Raw genomic sequence first — 15,998 nt, 5'->3', positions numbered from 1 at the left:
AAATCTCTGAACTGTGCCAACTAATCCTGCATAGCTTCTACCCAAGTGTTGTCTTTCAATAATTGAACAATGTTCTTTGGTTCAATTTGAGATAGAAAGAAGGAATATAGACAAATATTTGTAGTTTTAGATGCACTTCTGGTAACCTTTTCATACAGGTCACCAATGATATTCTCAAGAGGATGATTTTATTAAACTGAAGAGGTTTGGATGATTGAATTTGTAGTTCGTTCAGGGTTTGAATACCGATTTGGTGCCTATAACATATTTTCCTCTTCGTTTATCTTCAAGTTCCTAGACTTACAAATCTCTGAATTGTGCCAACTCATCCTACATAGCTTCTACTGTTATCTTTCAATACTTAAAACAATGTTTGTTGGTTCAATTTGAGATAGAAAGCAGGAATATAGAAGAATATTTGAGGTTTCAGATGCACTTCTGGTAACCTTTTCATGCAGGTCACCAATGATAATCTCAAGAGGATGATTTCGTTGAACTGAAGAGGTTTGGATGATCGAACCTGTAGTCCGTTCAGGGTCTATGTTTGAAAAATTAAAATCCGGTTCATCATTGTTTTGATTTGAAGTGTTGGATGTTGAAGCAACATTGTTTGACATATTGAGATTTTCAAATAATGATTCAAACATAATTTGAGTATCATGTTGAGATTGTGCATCAGTATTTTTAATTGGATCTTCAGTAGTTACGTTTTGATCTGACTCCTGAGTCTCAACATGTTGCTCAATTTATTCATTATCAGTTGAAATCTTCCTTTGAAATGAAAACTCAATGTCTTCATTAGAAACTTTGGACCATAATCTGTTCAAATCTAAGTTCATTTCTGTTGTTGCTTCAGGAACACTAGTTTGATAAGCACTTTCTTCAAAGTACTCAGGGTGTATCGTGAATGACTTGATGATCTTTACAAGGTCAAACAACCAGTTATGACCATCAACAGTGTTGAAATGGTTTCATTGAATACAATGTCAGAGGATTTAATCACACCTAAATTATTTTTGACATAGACTTTATAAGTTGTTTATTGTGATGAATATCCAACAAATAAAATCCAAATATTTAGCCTGAAACTTGTTCAAGTAATCCTAGGTGTTCAACAAGTAACATTTGCAACCAAATGGTTTAAGAAACTTGACATAGGGCTTTCTATTAAATAAAATCTCATAAGGATTTTGTTATGTCTTTTGTTGAGAAGCACCATGTTTTAAACAAAGCAAGTTGTGTTGATAGCCTCAGCCTAAACGGAAACAAGCATAATTGCATCAGCAATCATGGTTCTTGCGACTTCTATTAAGTTTTGTTGCTTCTCGCTGCAACCCCATTTTATTCAGGAGTTCTAGGAACACTAAACTATTGAAATATGTCCTTTGCAAGACAAAATTCAGTCATCACCCCATTCTTGAACTTTGTGGCATTGTCACTTCTGGTTACCTTAGCCCTCTTGTCACTCTGATTCTCCATTCTTGTAATGCAACCTTTGATTAGCTTATCTTTTTCATCCTTTGTTAACAAGAAATAAACCCATGTGAACCTTGAATATTAATCATTTATCACAAACAAAACCTCTTGTTACCAATACTTGGAACACTCACAAGACCAAAAGATTCATCTGAAGCATTTCAAGCACTTGATCTATTGAGTTTATCAGTTTTGATTTGTGTGATGATTTATGATGTTTACCCTTTTAACATGAGGAACATTGGTCTTCTAGCTTGAACTCCCTTATGGGCAAATCAATTACATGCTCACCTTTTACATGTTTGTTCATGTTCTTAAGATTAACATGACACAATTTCATATGCCACAACCTTGATTCTTTTTCAGAACCTTATGAAATGTTAGTGCACGATTTCGGTGTCCGTAGCGATCGAATAAGTTATAGGTTGTCTCGTCTTTGTATTTAATCTATATTTATTGTGAATTGGGATTTGGCCTATAAATAGGTAGATTATGTCATAATTTAGATAGAGAACTTGTACATAGATCTAAATTATCCTCTCCATAATTTATTATTCTCTCTAATATATTCATCCATATCTATCAATAAAGTACATATTTAAAGTATCGATTTCTTGTTGATGTATCATATTAGCGGCTAGATCTTGGACTCTATGACGTTCTCTCATGAAATAAAGCATGTTCCTCCTCTTGATATTTCATCTTTCATGCTTAGCTCATATAGGTTCCCATTTCTAGGAGCCATCATTATTATTATATCAGGAGGAATCACAAAATCAGGTTTTAATACAAAGTAGTGTGATGCATCAAATCCCAGTTTATATCCCTTGTCACAAACCTATGAGATACTCAATAGGTTGTATTGCAGTCCTTTAACATGTAATACATTATCAAAGGATATTTTTCCATCTGTCAAGATTCATCTACCAACAATCTTTCATCCATTCTCATCACTGCCAAAATGCAACATGTCCTTCAAACTTTTCTTCATAATCAATCAATGTCTCCTTATTGCATGTCATGTGTCTTGAACATCCACTGTTCATGTACCATAGGTCAGTATTCTTTGTTCATTGTTCCTGCATAGTAAAGAGACTTTTTAATTAGTTTTGAAGTGAAATACAAGCCAAAGTAGCTTGCACTTCTTCAAGCATAATTTCATATTTTTCATTTGGAACTGGATCTTGATACAATGCTTCTCAAGATTTATCAGTCTCATTACCACTCTCATCAGGCTTTTCATAATAAGCTACAATACTGGTGCACTCTTCTAATACAGTTACCCTTATCAGAATACTTCTTGGTGTTTCATATTTTGGCTTCCACATAAAATCCCTTGGTTCATACCCATTTTTATTAGGTACTTTTCGTCACCACTCAGATTTCTCCTTGGTTTTTTTAAGGTTCTTGCATTAGTTTTTCCTTTAACACCAGTTACAGAAGATGAGACTAATTTGCCAGAGTCAAATGAACTTTCAGATTTGTCACACCCCAACCTATGACGGAAATGCCGGGGCGTGAACTGATTGCCCACAGCTCACAAGATACTATCATACAAATTAAATATAACAATATCTAATTTGTTTATTTAAATTCAACTAAGTATACATCGTCTCAACTTATTACAAATAATCCAAAACAAATAAATCAAAGTAGTTGTCTCTTTTATACATCACCTAAAGTAAATCTACGTGATCTTCAATCTTCACTTCAATCCAAAGAAAAACCTGCAATATGCGTAAATATACATATATATTATCAACTAGAAGTTGAGTGAGAAAATCACCAGTTTTCGACACTAAATATAATATGAGTTAAAAACTAAAAATCAATATCATGAGTATTAACAATTAAATGAGAACAAATAATTGGATTCAGCTGACCATGCCTCATGAACGGGCTATGACTACTATGACGACTTTCTAGAATCAATAATGGACCTCTTTGAATTGCTAGCATTAAACAGATAAGCAAATAAACAATTAGCAAATAAACATTTAATTGATCAGCAACACAATAATCATGATTTGCTAGTCTGGATAATATTTAGTATGAAAAATAATAGCATATACGCATAAGGTACCCAAAAGTATTTGAAAACAGTAAAATAGGGAATTGATTGCTCACCTTAACGATCAAGCGAATAAACCAAAAGATAAAATAAACGAGCAAGGTTATCGTGACAAATATTCTGATCCAAACAAACTAGAGACTTATACAAAATAGAATATAGTAAAAACCGAGAACATAACCGCTGGGATCAATCGAAACGTATGTATAGAACTCCAGTTATAATATTTTTATTAAATAAGTGAGCTGGTATTGACCAGAATCTGAAAAGCGATTCAGGAGTCGGGTTTTGGTCAGTACACTCAAAATTTTATTTTTTAATAAAAAAAGTCTTCTGGACCGAAAGATAGTTCCGAACAAAACATAGAGATATTGACAAGTCAATTAAGATTGACTAAAACACCCTTAACGGGTCGGGATCAAATTAACCATTGAAACTACCTCAATCATCGTAATTGATTAAGGTCTTTTGTTTACTGAATGAAAATCTATAGAATTAAAAAAGACAACTTACCCAAACAAGAAGAGGAACGATGAGGAAATCGTGGTCAATGTCTTGAACTTCAAAGTCAACAAACCTTGAACAAGCTTGTTAAATTAATGAAGATTAGGATGGTTGAAGAAGGAATTTCATGGTAAGAAGCTTGATGATGGCTGAGATAGATGCTTCAGGGTTTAGGGGAAATATTATGATGAGTATTATAGAAGTTAGAGGGTTTAGTTAAGCATTTAATCAATTAAGGAAACCGAATTATGCATTAATGATCAAAATCGGGTCTTTTGATCAATATAATCTCATTGACTTAATGGGGAATGAACCTAGACATTATACTATACTATATTACTTTTCTTGGGGCTTAGAATTCGTGGTTTGGGCTTGATTAGGAATGATTTAGAACTTAAAATGAATTAATGAACCAAAATAAAAAACGAATCTGCACAGACACCTAGCGGCGCTACGCGACCAGGTTGGGTCTATTTACCCGAGTGACGCGGAGAGGGAGGGTGGCCAGCAAATTTCCATTTTTTTTCATTTTTAGTCCATTAAGTTCCAAAAATACATTTTTTTAAACTATTTTAAGCCATTTTAAAGGTTTCTAAGCATTGTTTGACAAGTTTAAAAGTTATTAAAATATAAAATTAGTTAAACCAAGTTAAATACTAATAAATACATGTTTTTATTAATAATTAAGATTCGAAATACTCTCCCGAGTCGGGTAAGCGAATACAAATTCAATTACGAAAAAATCCGATATGTTACAGTCTCCCCTACTTTTGGGAATTTCGTCCCGACTTTTTGTTTCAGTATCGTAACGAACGTAATGAAAACAGACTGAATGCCAAATTTGTATTTGTTTTTAGTTCTGATACGTAACAAACATGGCAGGGTCCAACAAAATTTGCGTCGACTCACCGCCTTAACGCCCAAGATTGACAACGCTCGGGTTTAACTAATGCTTGACTTTTTCTTAACAACAAACCTCATTGGGCCACCTCAAATTTTATATTTTGTTTGTTATAGTTCCAATACATAACGCACGTAACCAAAATAGACCAAAACTTGTGTTGACTTACCACATCAACACCCGTGACAGACAACGCTTGTATTTTACCATCGCCTGGATTTTACCGACCTGTCCCGTCACAACGCGCCTGATGACCTACTAGTTTATCATATAATGATATTGGTGGTGGCAGTAAAGAGCATATCAATTTCAGTTTCTACAAACTGGTTTTAATTTTATTGTTTCAAGAAAAATGGATTCATACATACGAAAGAAGAAGACTATATTTTATGATTTAATGAATATAATCAACATCACTCTGATACCACATGTTGATTATATCCTCGAGACATTAGCAAAACATAAACCCTAATATTTTTATTCAACCATAAATATGAATCTAGACTTCATAACTTCATAAAATTAACATAACTTGTAGAAATTAATATCGTAGAGAATGATGATGATGCCATGATGATTACTGATTCGGTTACGTTTTGATGTAACTGATATATGGAGATCTTGAAAAGAAAGTTATTGGTGTTTGTTTTTAATTCTCTGTAATTGTTATGTGACAATTAATGGAAACCCATATATATATATATATATATATATATATACACACATGGGTATGTCCATAAAATAGCTCATATATTTTAAGGGCACAATTTGGTTATTTGACTAATCATAAATATATAAATGGTAATGAGGCCACATTATATGGGCTTTTCCAATAAACGGTGGTGGGTTTTATGAAAAGAGGGCACGGCGAATATGGTTGGCATAAAGCTTCCATTTTTTCGACCATTAAGCTTCACCATAAAGCTTCCGCTTCAATTTGTGGTGCGAAATTTTAGATTTCACGCCGTTGACTTAACTGGAAAATCTCTCTCCATTTGAAGATAATCCTTACAGGTGCTACAGGTTGTCTAAATTTATTGGTCGGCGATGGATCACCGAAAAAACAATCCAGTTTTGGGAAGATGGTGGCACAATGGTGGTGTTTTCGGTGGTGGTAGTCGAGCGAATGTGATGGTGGTGGTGGGCGGTGGTGTTAGCATAGGTTGTGTTGTGGTCATTGTTGCAGAATCTTTTATGTTATATGTATATGAATATGGGTGTCTTTAGTTATATGTATATTAGTTTTTAAATAATTTTAATGAAATGATAAAGAATTGTAAATACACAAAAATATCATTGATTTAACGGTACAAAGCTAACGAGTTAGTGAGTCATACGGAAATGACAACTTTTAGAAATCACAAGGACGGAAATGGCAAAAAAATTTCTTTTGAACTAAAATGGAAAAATGACCAAATCACACAGACAAAAATGGCAGTTCTCTCTAACGTGACCTAGGTAAAGAAGCGGTTTAAGCCCATTGGAAGGTCGTTAATTCCGAATGCCAAAAATTTTCCAGAAAATACAACCTCTTGCTTGGGTGCGGTTGGTGTAACGGACAAAACGACGCCGACATCTAATCTAAAGTGTTAAGCGACTTTCGAACATAAGGGCAAACCGAAGGGTGGATCAGGAAAGCGTTTAAGCATTTAATTTGTTGGGAAAAACTCAGTGAATGCCCGAAATGGAATGAGGCACCCACCGTTTCGGTCGCTCGACGAGCCGACGCATCATCTCAAGCTTCCAAAAAGTCGAGGACATCGTCATCGAAAAATCCGAGCACACCAAACACACTCCGATGCTCGTAGCTTCAACTTCGTTTACGAACATGACACGGTTAATTTAGACGACGACAACGAAGTACATGAGTTGCCTCGACCCATCGGGAGAGCAAGAAAAATGAAAAAAAAAGGAGGGTTCTTCGTAGTCACGAGTCAATACGACGGCCACTAATAAAGTCGAACATCTAAACGAGGTGTCCGGTCGTTTCGAAACACATACCGTGGAACTCGCCACTAACATGAAAGAAACCAAAAAACACCACGAAAAGCTTGCCCAAACGTTGGAATTACGACAAATGAAAAAAGACCACGAATCCCTCAAAGCGGACGAGTTTCACGAATAGGCTGCATTACTACATCGACGACGCATTGAAAGAATGCACAAATATTATGGATATTAGTTTTTCTATTTGTTATGTGTTTTTTTGTATTTCTTTTAAAATTTAATGTATTTTATTTAATTATTCAATTTAATGGGTTTTTATTTGTTTAGTTTAATTATAAAAGAAAATAATAAAAGATGGTGATGTAGCAGGAAATGGCTACCACACCATTACATCCCCAAAAACAAAAATATATCATTTACTGACTGGACGACAAGTGTCGCAATTTGCCGCAATTTGTAGTCCCTCCACTACACATAGCCTAAGTTTAAGAGAAAGAAAATACAATGATACAGTTATAAAATGTATTATTTATTGAAAATGAGAAAAAAATACGATGATTTTTATTGTAATATTATGATAGGAGATGGGCTAGAAATGGAGATGACACTCTTATGGTCTTTGGGCATTCTCGTCATATCCCTAAATTCAAAATTTCACTATGTTAGAACTCCTGATTCGTATCAATCCAGTAACAATAACAATAACATATCTCAGATCTGTGTATAATCGATTAATATGTTTACCTAGATCTAGCTCATAATTACCTTAGATTAAGTGTTGTATATGTTTATGTATTATCAGTATATATCAATTGTTTGTATAATATTAGGTTGAAGATCGAGAGAGCGTTTTGACCGGGTTTGGATAATTAACTCTCTCTAAACTCTTATTAAGCGTGAACAGTGTTCACGTATAAATAGAAGACGAACCTAGTTCGTTAACATCCCCTAACGAACTAGAATTCGCTTCGTTACATACACTTAAATAACGAAACACCCCCTGATTCGTTAACATCCCCTAACGAATCAGGAGGGAATAAGCTTAAGTCTTAGTTCGCTAACATCCCCTAGCGAACTAGACCATACATATAGCGAACTGGACAATAATTAAACTAAATATTACATTAATTATAAAACAAATACTTTAACGATAATTACAAAGACTCAAGACGCAAAACCGTGCACTAACAGACACCCCCTCGTCTTGAGCTCTTTGTCTTTAACTTACTTAAAGCGCTTGGACTGCCAGTCTCTGCAACTATGAATTCCATACTCATGACACACACGAACAACACGTTGGAACTGCATAGCCAGATCGTAGTCTTCATGGCGCTCGAACAGAATCTGTTTCCTGTGGAGAAAGTCATTGTCTGTCTCTGATAAATTAACCAACCACATCGGGTCGATTATCTTGATGAGCTCAGTCTTCAGTCCTCTACCAAGAACAGTAACAGCCTCGCCGGTACGATTGTCATAATACCAGCGGTTGAATGAGAGATGCATTAGTTGGGGCATCGTCTTCACAGGAACCTGCTTCATTGTCTTTGGCGGCTTCACCTTTAGGACAAGTTTCCTCCAGCCTGTCCTAGGATCAATCTCGTCAATACGTTTACGTCTCGGGACCTGGGACTTGAAGAACTTGTAGCCATGATTGACCTCGAACAGTAAATTTTGGTGAAACCACTCAGCTGTTAGGTAACCCCCACGATTGATAAATGGACGTCTCGCGAAGTTACGAACATCCCAACGCAGTAAAGTAAGAACGTCCTTCATCGTTTCGTAGTACTAAATCCCCTTCTCCCATTTAATTATACATACTTTAAGCTTAGGATCATAAAGCCATGAGATAATATCACCATGTACCTTGGAAACAGTCTTGAAGGAGGTCATTTGGTTTTCTTTAACCCATGCAGCAGCAGTGTCTTTCCGTTCTTGATCAACATATTGATACGCACTAATAATTTTACCCACTTTCTGGCGTTTGAACCATCTTGCAATAACATCATCAGTTATGACTTCTAGTGAATGAACTGTCCGCTTACACTTCAACACTTTTTCCAATTCATCTTCTGCCGCTTTAACCGTCTGTTCATCAAATATCGGAGCACTTTGATCAACATTAGTGTGTTGAAACAAGTCCGGATACTCCTCAGCAGTTACATCTTCCATCTCAACATCCTCATCTTCATAAATAAAGTCCGTATTTATCTGAATTGACGGATCATCCGATATACCTTCCTCATTCACCACCTCGACATCAGGCTCAGTCTCTAAAGCAGTCAACTGATCGTCATTCGGCCCAAGCAGTATAAAAATCTGCACCCGTGTCAGAGACCTATCCACAAACTCACCAACCTTTATCTCATCTCTGTTCACCACGCTCCTAACCACCCCGATCCATCCATAAATATCACAGTATTAGCCGCAATCATCTCAATTGGCTTGGCGGCAGTTGGATCTTGATACACAAGAATCTGTTTGCTCGAGTCTTCACCACCACTAGTACCAGCATCGGAAGATGAACCATGCGATTGTTTAGGCTCACCTCCTGCACCAGACTCATCAGGATCTTGATCTTCATTTTTGAGTTTCTTAAGGGCATCTTCTTTGCAAGTCAATTGCGAAATTAATTCTTCTTGTTCTTTCATTTTCACCCCTTGAGACTCAACAATCGCTCGCAGCGCTTTAGTCTCCTTCTGACAAAATGAGATATAACTCATCATCCGTCTTTGATTCTCCATAAGACGTTCTTTATTCTGACGCTCAGCTGCCATTTGGTTTCATAAAGATGTAGAATATTCAGCAGCATCTCAGTCTGACGGTTTGGTGGCAAGTTGTATAGGGAGGGATGAACAGGTTGAATCGGTCCCTGAGGTCGAGTGATTCTTATAAACGAGACATCACTTGGAGGAGGTGGAGTAGGAAGAGGAGGAGGAGGCCTCATGGATGGTGTTGAAGGGATTGTTGAAAATGTAGCAGGAGGCCGTGGTATTTCAGATAACGCCATTTGAGGAATTAAACCAAGCCTTTCATGAGACACCATCGTCGTAGTCAATGTAAGCATCGGAGTGCTAGTAGTAGGCGGCACTACCGAGCGTTGAGGCGTTGATTGACGAGGTGGTGGTACACCAATAATTACCCCTGCCCTAGTGGAAACACGTCTTTTCTTCGATGGCTCTCCAGTTGCCACCGCTTTCCCTTTCCTCTTTCGTTCTTGTTGAGCTGCAATGGTGGCAGCTAACGCAGCTTAAACTGCAACTTGTTGTTCTCTAAGAGCTGCATCACCAGCTCCACTATCACCATCATTACCGTCATCATTCCCATCATCATCTTTATCGTTCCCACCTTCTCCCCCTTCACGCTCGGAATCCGAGTGGTCATGGATCCAGCGTTCGTCAGGAGGACATACATAATTAGGATTAATTATACGACCAATCATTCGTTTATCGTGAGGCTTCTCTTTACGATACACTTTCATTCGACGTACCGTGTCTGCCTTCATATGTTACAAAGGAAGCGCATCATCCCTCAAAGCTTGATTAATTTCCAAGTTTGGAATCAAATCTTGAATTATCAATTGTAGAAATCGGGGATACATTAGAAACCTCTTCGACTGAGTCGTCTGTTGAACTTGTTCTTTCAAATGATCAAAAACCAGCTCAGAATAGTTAAATGGCTTGTTGAGTATAAGAGCAACAAAAGCCGATTGTATATTGTTTCTACATTCATCAAATCCTCCACGACGACCACTCATACAATGAATTAGAACATGAAGAAGATACTTGTATGGTGGGCATAAACCATTCTTGTTCAACATAGATTTATCAATATCACCACCATAATGTAGACGAGTAAACAAACCCTTGATAAATTGCTTGTCAAACTCACTCGGGTTGTTATCGTTGTCACCAAATCGAAGCACATGGCGAACCACTTCCACATCAATTGTAATAACATTTTGATCAATCGTGGCTCGAATGTGTTTTTCTCCCTCAACATACACAGCAGTATTCCAAAACTGCCTGATAATGCTTAGATAGACTTTAGGTCGAGCGGTGATTGCATAATGTATTACTGAACGTCTTAAGAATGTCAGCATGTCTCCGAACTCAGCCACATCAGCAATATCTTGATCAACGTAAGCACAAATGTTGTGTTTTGTATCATATGGCAATAGAATAATATTCTCTTGTGGTTCTTGTTGCCCTTGATCAGCAACCGGTGGATCTGGATTTACTTGATCAGCCATTTGAACTGTATAAATATGGACGAATGTAAGGAATGTGAATATGTAGAATACATTTAGCACATATATATATCTAATTATTTATAAATGATGTATTTAATTTCAAATGATATGTGTAATTAATGTATATACGTGTTTAGACGGTTGAAATACTTTAATCAATTTAAAAGTGAATTTTAAATGTAATTAAATAATTAAAATTGAATGTCATTCGTTAAATATCACACTGATTCGTTACTATTTAGTAACGAATCGAGCGATTCACTATCATGTAAATTAGCTAACGAAGTAGACTTGGCGAATTACTATTCAAAATGACGAACTAAGGATCTAGTTCGTTATATTTTTAACGAATCCATATCTGATTCGTGAACTAAATTATTCGCTGAGCTAGTTCGTGTATTTCCTTAACAAATTGGACACGAATTAGTTCCAATTCGCTAAAGATAACGAATGGTCAATAAAATTAGACTTGATCTTTGACTCGCATAGTCAAGGTCAAAATTAGTAAGAACACAGATAGTCAACAATATGAACCCAGAATTAATTAGTCCATGACTATTGTTGAATAATCAAGACAATGAGCATGTTAAACTCGGAAACACACTATTAAGCTCATGGTGATGAGATTGAGACTCAAAACCTAGAGATACTGAGGTTAACCGGAGCAAACAGAAACACAGAAACCATGAAAACATAATCAACCCGGCAAACTATAATCAAACGTCGATTAAAGTCCACCAAGGGTATCGGAATCGCATTCCGATTACATTGAAACATAAATAATCTATATTATCACAATGGTGCATAAACAAAACAGGGTTTAAGAACTCGGAAAACCCTTAGACCACAAAAGTACATAATTCGTCTATCAAAGCACAATCATTTTTGACGAAAAACACATCGCCGTGACCATCTATACCTGAGAAACACAAAGATATCCTTGAAATATCGAAATTTGGAAGTCGATTTTCAGAGAAAAATTTGAAATAAGTGTCTTTAGAGTGAAGAAAGATGAACAGTGAAGGACTGTTCGTCTTTTTCTGGCCTATATAACCTAGCACGCTACCCGAGGTACACAGTGTACGAATTACGCAATTCGTTTTGAATTATAAATAACGAATTAGATAATTCGCTATTACAATTCGTTACCTTAGAGTAGCGAACAAGACATGACTCGTGTCTTGATTCGTTAAATATGTATAATGAATAAGGGATGATTCGCTACAGAGTGCGGAAGCGAATTAGGTGAGCGAACTAGAAACCAGTTCGCTAAAGAATCACCTAGTTCGTTATCCATAATTAACGAAGTAGATTTTTAACGAATTAAAACTTTATTTAATTTTAAATTAAATAATTAAATGAATTAAATAGTGAATAAATCAAATTTTAACTTAAAAGCAGTACCGAGAACCTTTTTTATCTCGATAATTTAATACCTTAAAATACGTTTCACTTTTACGAAACATAACTTAAAAAAATTAAAGAATGTATTTACAAAGAAGCATCCGAACATAAAAATTGGACAATCTTTTTGTGTTTTCTATGATTTATCAAAATCAGTACATATTTTTGTGTTTTTGTTGAGTTTGAGCAAAGAATCATATTGACCAAGATTCCCGTCCATCACGGTTTTATATTTCAGCGATATTACAACTGGCGCTAAGTCGGTCATTGATATTGTTGTCCACTTAAATCTTATAGCAAACCTTCAAGCATTTATGTGATATGATTTATGGTTCAATTAGCGCACAGAATATCAGAAACTATCAGCCCCTAATCTCGGTTCAAGCTTAATTTATTTTTTGCCAAATCACCCCAATTTGACTTAAACCATTATAGTATTGATCAAAAATTTTGAAACCAATTGTGAAATTTTGAGCAATGCATCAAGTTTCCTTTACTGTGAGTGAGTATGCACGAGTCCATCTGTCGGCTTACATACATTGTATCCCCTGGGGTTCGTTTCTTATTGGTATTGAGACGCACTCAAGGGAGGAACAATTGTATGACTAACAGCGGATTTTGATCAAGTCAGTAATTTAGATTGTACGGAGTACAGCAGTGATCAAGTTTAATGACTTTGGGTTTGCTCTAGAAAGCGAGTGAAATATTCATGCTTATGAATACCCAGATGATTAAGCCGCATAAAGACTCACAGTGTCCAGAATCCTAACGCTTGTTATTTGCTTTATTATATTTTTGGATGAACAACAACTATAAGGCTTGAGTATGACCGGTTATTACATTTCTGCCATCTTCACCGAGACTTTTGCTAGAGACTAACACCTCTTTCAATTTGGCTTTTCTTTAAGTTTATATCACTTACTTTACTCTATCAGCTTGTTTAAGATTTATCAATGCACCAATGGTTAAGCACTCAGTCTTTTAAGCTTATTTCTTTCTGGATTTGGGGTCAAATAATCAATGTACTATCATTTTCTCTTTTTGCTTCAAAAAGTCAAAATTTTGAGGAGCATAAAACAAAATAATTTTAATTTCCCCAATTAATTTAAGTTTGTAAATTAATGGCTATCTTATCCATCTATAAGTAGAGAACATGACCAAAACATGCAAGCACGCTTCACAAACTTAAATAACTGACTAAATTTTCAGCTAAAAATTAAAGTAGAAAGCTTATCGAACGCCCCAACTACTATCCATTTGTCAGGTAAATGGCTAACCCGAAGATTTACTAGAAATTATCAGGACCAAACATATACAAGTATATGTCCTTCAAAATAGAAGCAAATGACATATTTTTCAGCGAACATAAGCAAAATCTTTTTGGTTTTTCTCTTTACAAACTAAAAACACAATCTTTTTGTCTTTTCGGATTTTTCTTACAAAATAAGACAATTCACATTCTTTTTTACTTTTTCAGAATTTATCTGTACAAACAGAAATCAAAATCTTTTTGGTTTTTTCAAATTTTGAAAAATGTTTTAGGGTTTTCAAATAATAGAACAAGAAATAACACAATATTTTTGATTTTTTTCAAAATTTTCTAATGTTTTTGGATTTTATCTATACAAACAAAAAGCACAATATTTTTGTATTTTCTAGAATTCACCCCCTAAAACCTAAAAATAAAAAAATTTAAAACTAGAACAAACTAAAATGAAGATAATCATCCTAACTTTAGGATCTCATCAAGGGTCTTCAATCCATTTAAACCAAGCAAAAAATTAAAACATGTTTTATCAAAAGCTTTGGTAAATAGATCGGCTTTTTGAAAATTAGTATGCACTTTCTCAAGGTCAATTAATTTCCTTTCATAACAATCCCGTATAAAATGATATCGAATTTCGATATGTTTTGTTTTAGAGTATTGTACAGGATTCTTGGTGATACTAATAGCAGCAGAATTATCAATCAAGATGGGAGTAGTAAGAAACTTCAAACTGTAGTCGCGAAGATGTTGTTGTATCCACAAAACCTGGGAACAGCAACTCGAGGCTGCAACATACTCAACTTCGGCGGTTGAAGTGGAGAACGTTGTCTGCTTCTTACACTGCCAGGAAACAAGCCGGCTTCCTAAGAATTGACAACCCGTTGTAGTAGACTTGAAATTGATCATGCATCCTCCATAATCTGAGTCTGAGTAGGCGGTATAATCGAAAGTATCATCGTTGGGGTACCATAACCCGATGTCAGGATTTCCCCTTAGATATTGCAAAATACGCTTAACCGCTTCCAGGTGAGTCACTCGGGGACTAGCTTGGTACCTAGCACATAAACAAACAGCAAACATTATGTCGGGTCGAGAAGCAGTTAAATACATTAAAGAACCAATCATAGCACGATATAGGGTCGGATCAACGGTATCCTCCAATTCATCCGGTGATAAATGGTGACCCACGGGAAGAGGAGTAGAAGGGATTTTTCGGCAGTAATCTTGAATCAGCTCAAGACGTCGTTCACATATTTTGTCTGATGAATGAAGATTCCCTTCGCAGACTGATGAACCTGCAACCCTAAAAAGAAGTTCATCCCTCCTATCTAACACATCTCGAACTTAGTTTGCATTGATTTCTCAAACTCCTTACACAACGTGTTGTTTGTAGACCCAAAGATTATGTCATCAACATAAATCTGAACGAGCAGAAGATCATCACCAATATTCTTGTAAATCAAAGTGCAGTCGACAGTTCTACATTTGAACCCGTTATCCGTCCACATGGTCGGCGAGCGTGCCATACCAAGCTCTCGGGGCTTGATGTAGACCATATAATGCCTTCTTTAATCGGTAAACACGGTTAGGATAATCAGGATCTTCAAAGCCTGGAGGCTGTAAAACAAACACTTCCTCGTGAAATTCACCATTGAGAAAAGCACTCTTAACATCCATTTGATACACTTTGATATTCTTGTAAGCAGCATATGCCAGGAAGATTCGAATCGACTCTAATCTTGCAACTGGAGCATACACCTCAGTGTAATCAATACCCTCTTGCTGATGAAAACCTTGCACCACTAGACGTGCTTTGTTTCTCACAAATTACTCCACGATCATCTTTCTTACACTTATATACCCACTTAGTCGGAATTGCCTTCTTGACTATAGCAGGTTTGTCATAAGATCCCAAACACCTAAACGTGCAACTTGTTGTAATTCTTCTTGCATAGCTTCTACCCAAGAAGGATCTTGCAGAGCTACACGAGAAGTTGTAGGCTCAACTTGAGATAGAAAACAAGTAAATTTAGCAACAATTGCAATTTCAGATGCGTGTAAGTCAGCATGAGCACATAGAGCATTATTGTCACTTGATGAGGCAACTTGATGTCGTGTCTGAACCCCTACATCAAGGTCTCCAATAATGTTTTCTTGTGGATGGTAATTATGAATCCTG

The sequence above is a fragment of the Bidens hawaiensis genome, unplaced genomic scaffold, assembly GCF_021521415.1.
Source record: "Bidens hawaiensis isolate Kalapana, Puna unplaced genomic scaffold, B.hawaiensis_p1.1 tig00026842_1, whole genome shotgun sequence".
NCBI classification, from domain to species: domain Eukaryota; kingdom Viridiplantae; phylum Streptophyta; class Magnoliopsida; order Asterales; family Asteraceae; genus Bidens; species Bidens hawaiensis.
Note: the sequence above shows the minus strand (reverse complement) of the source record.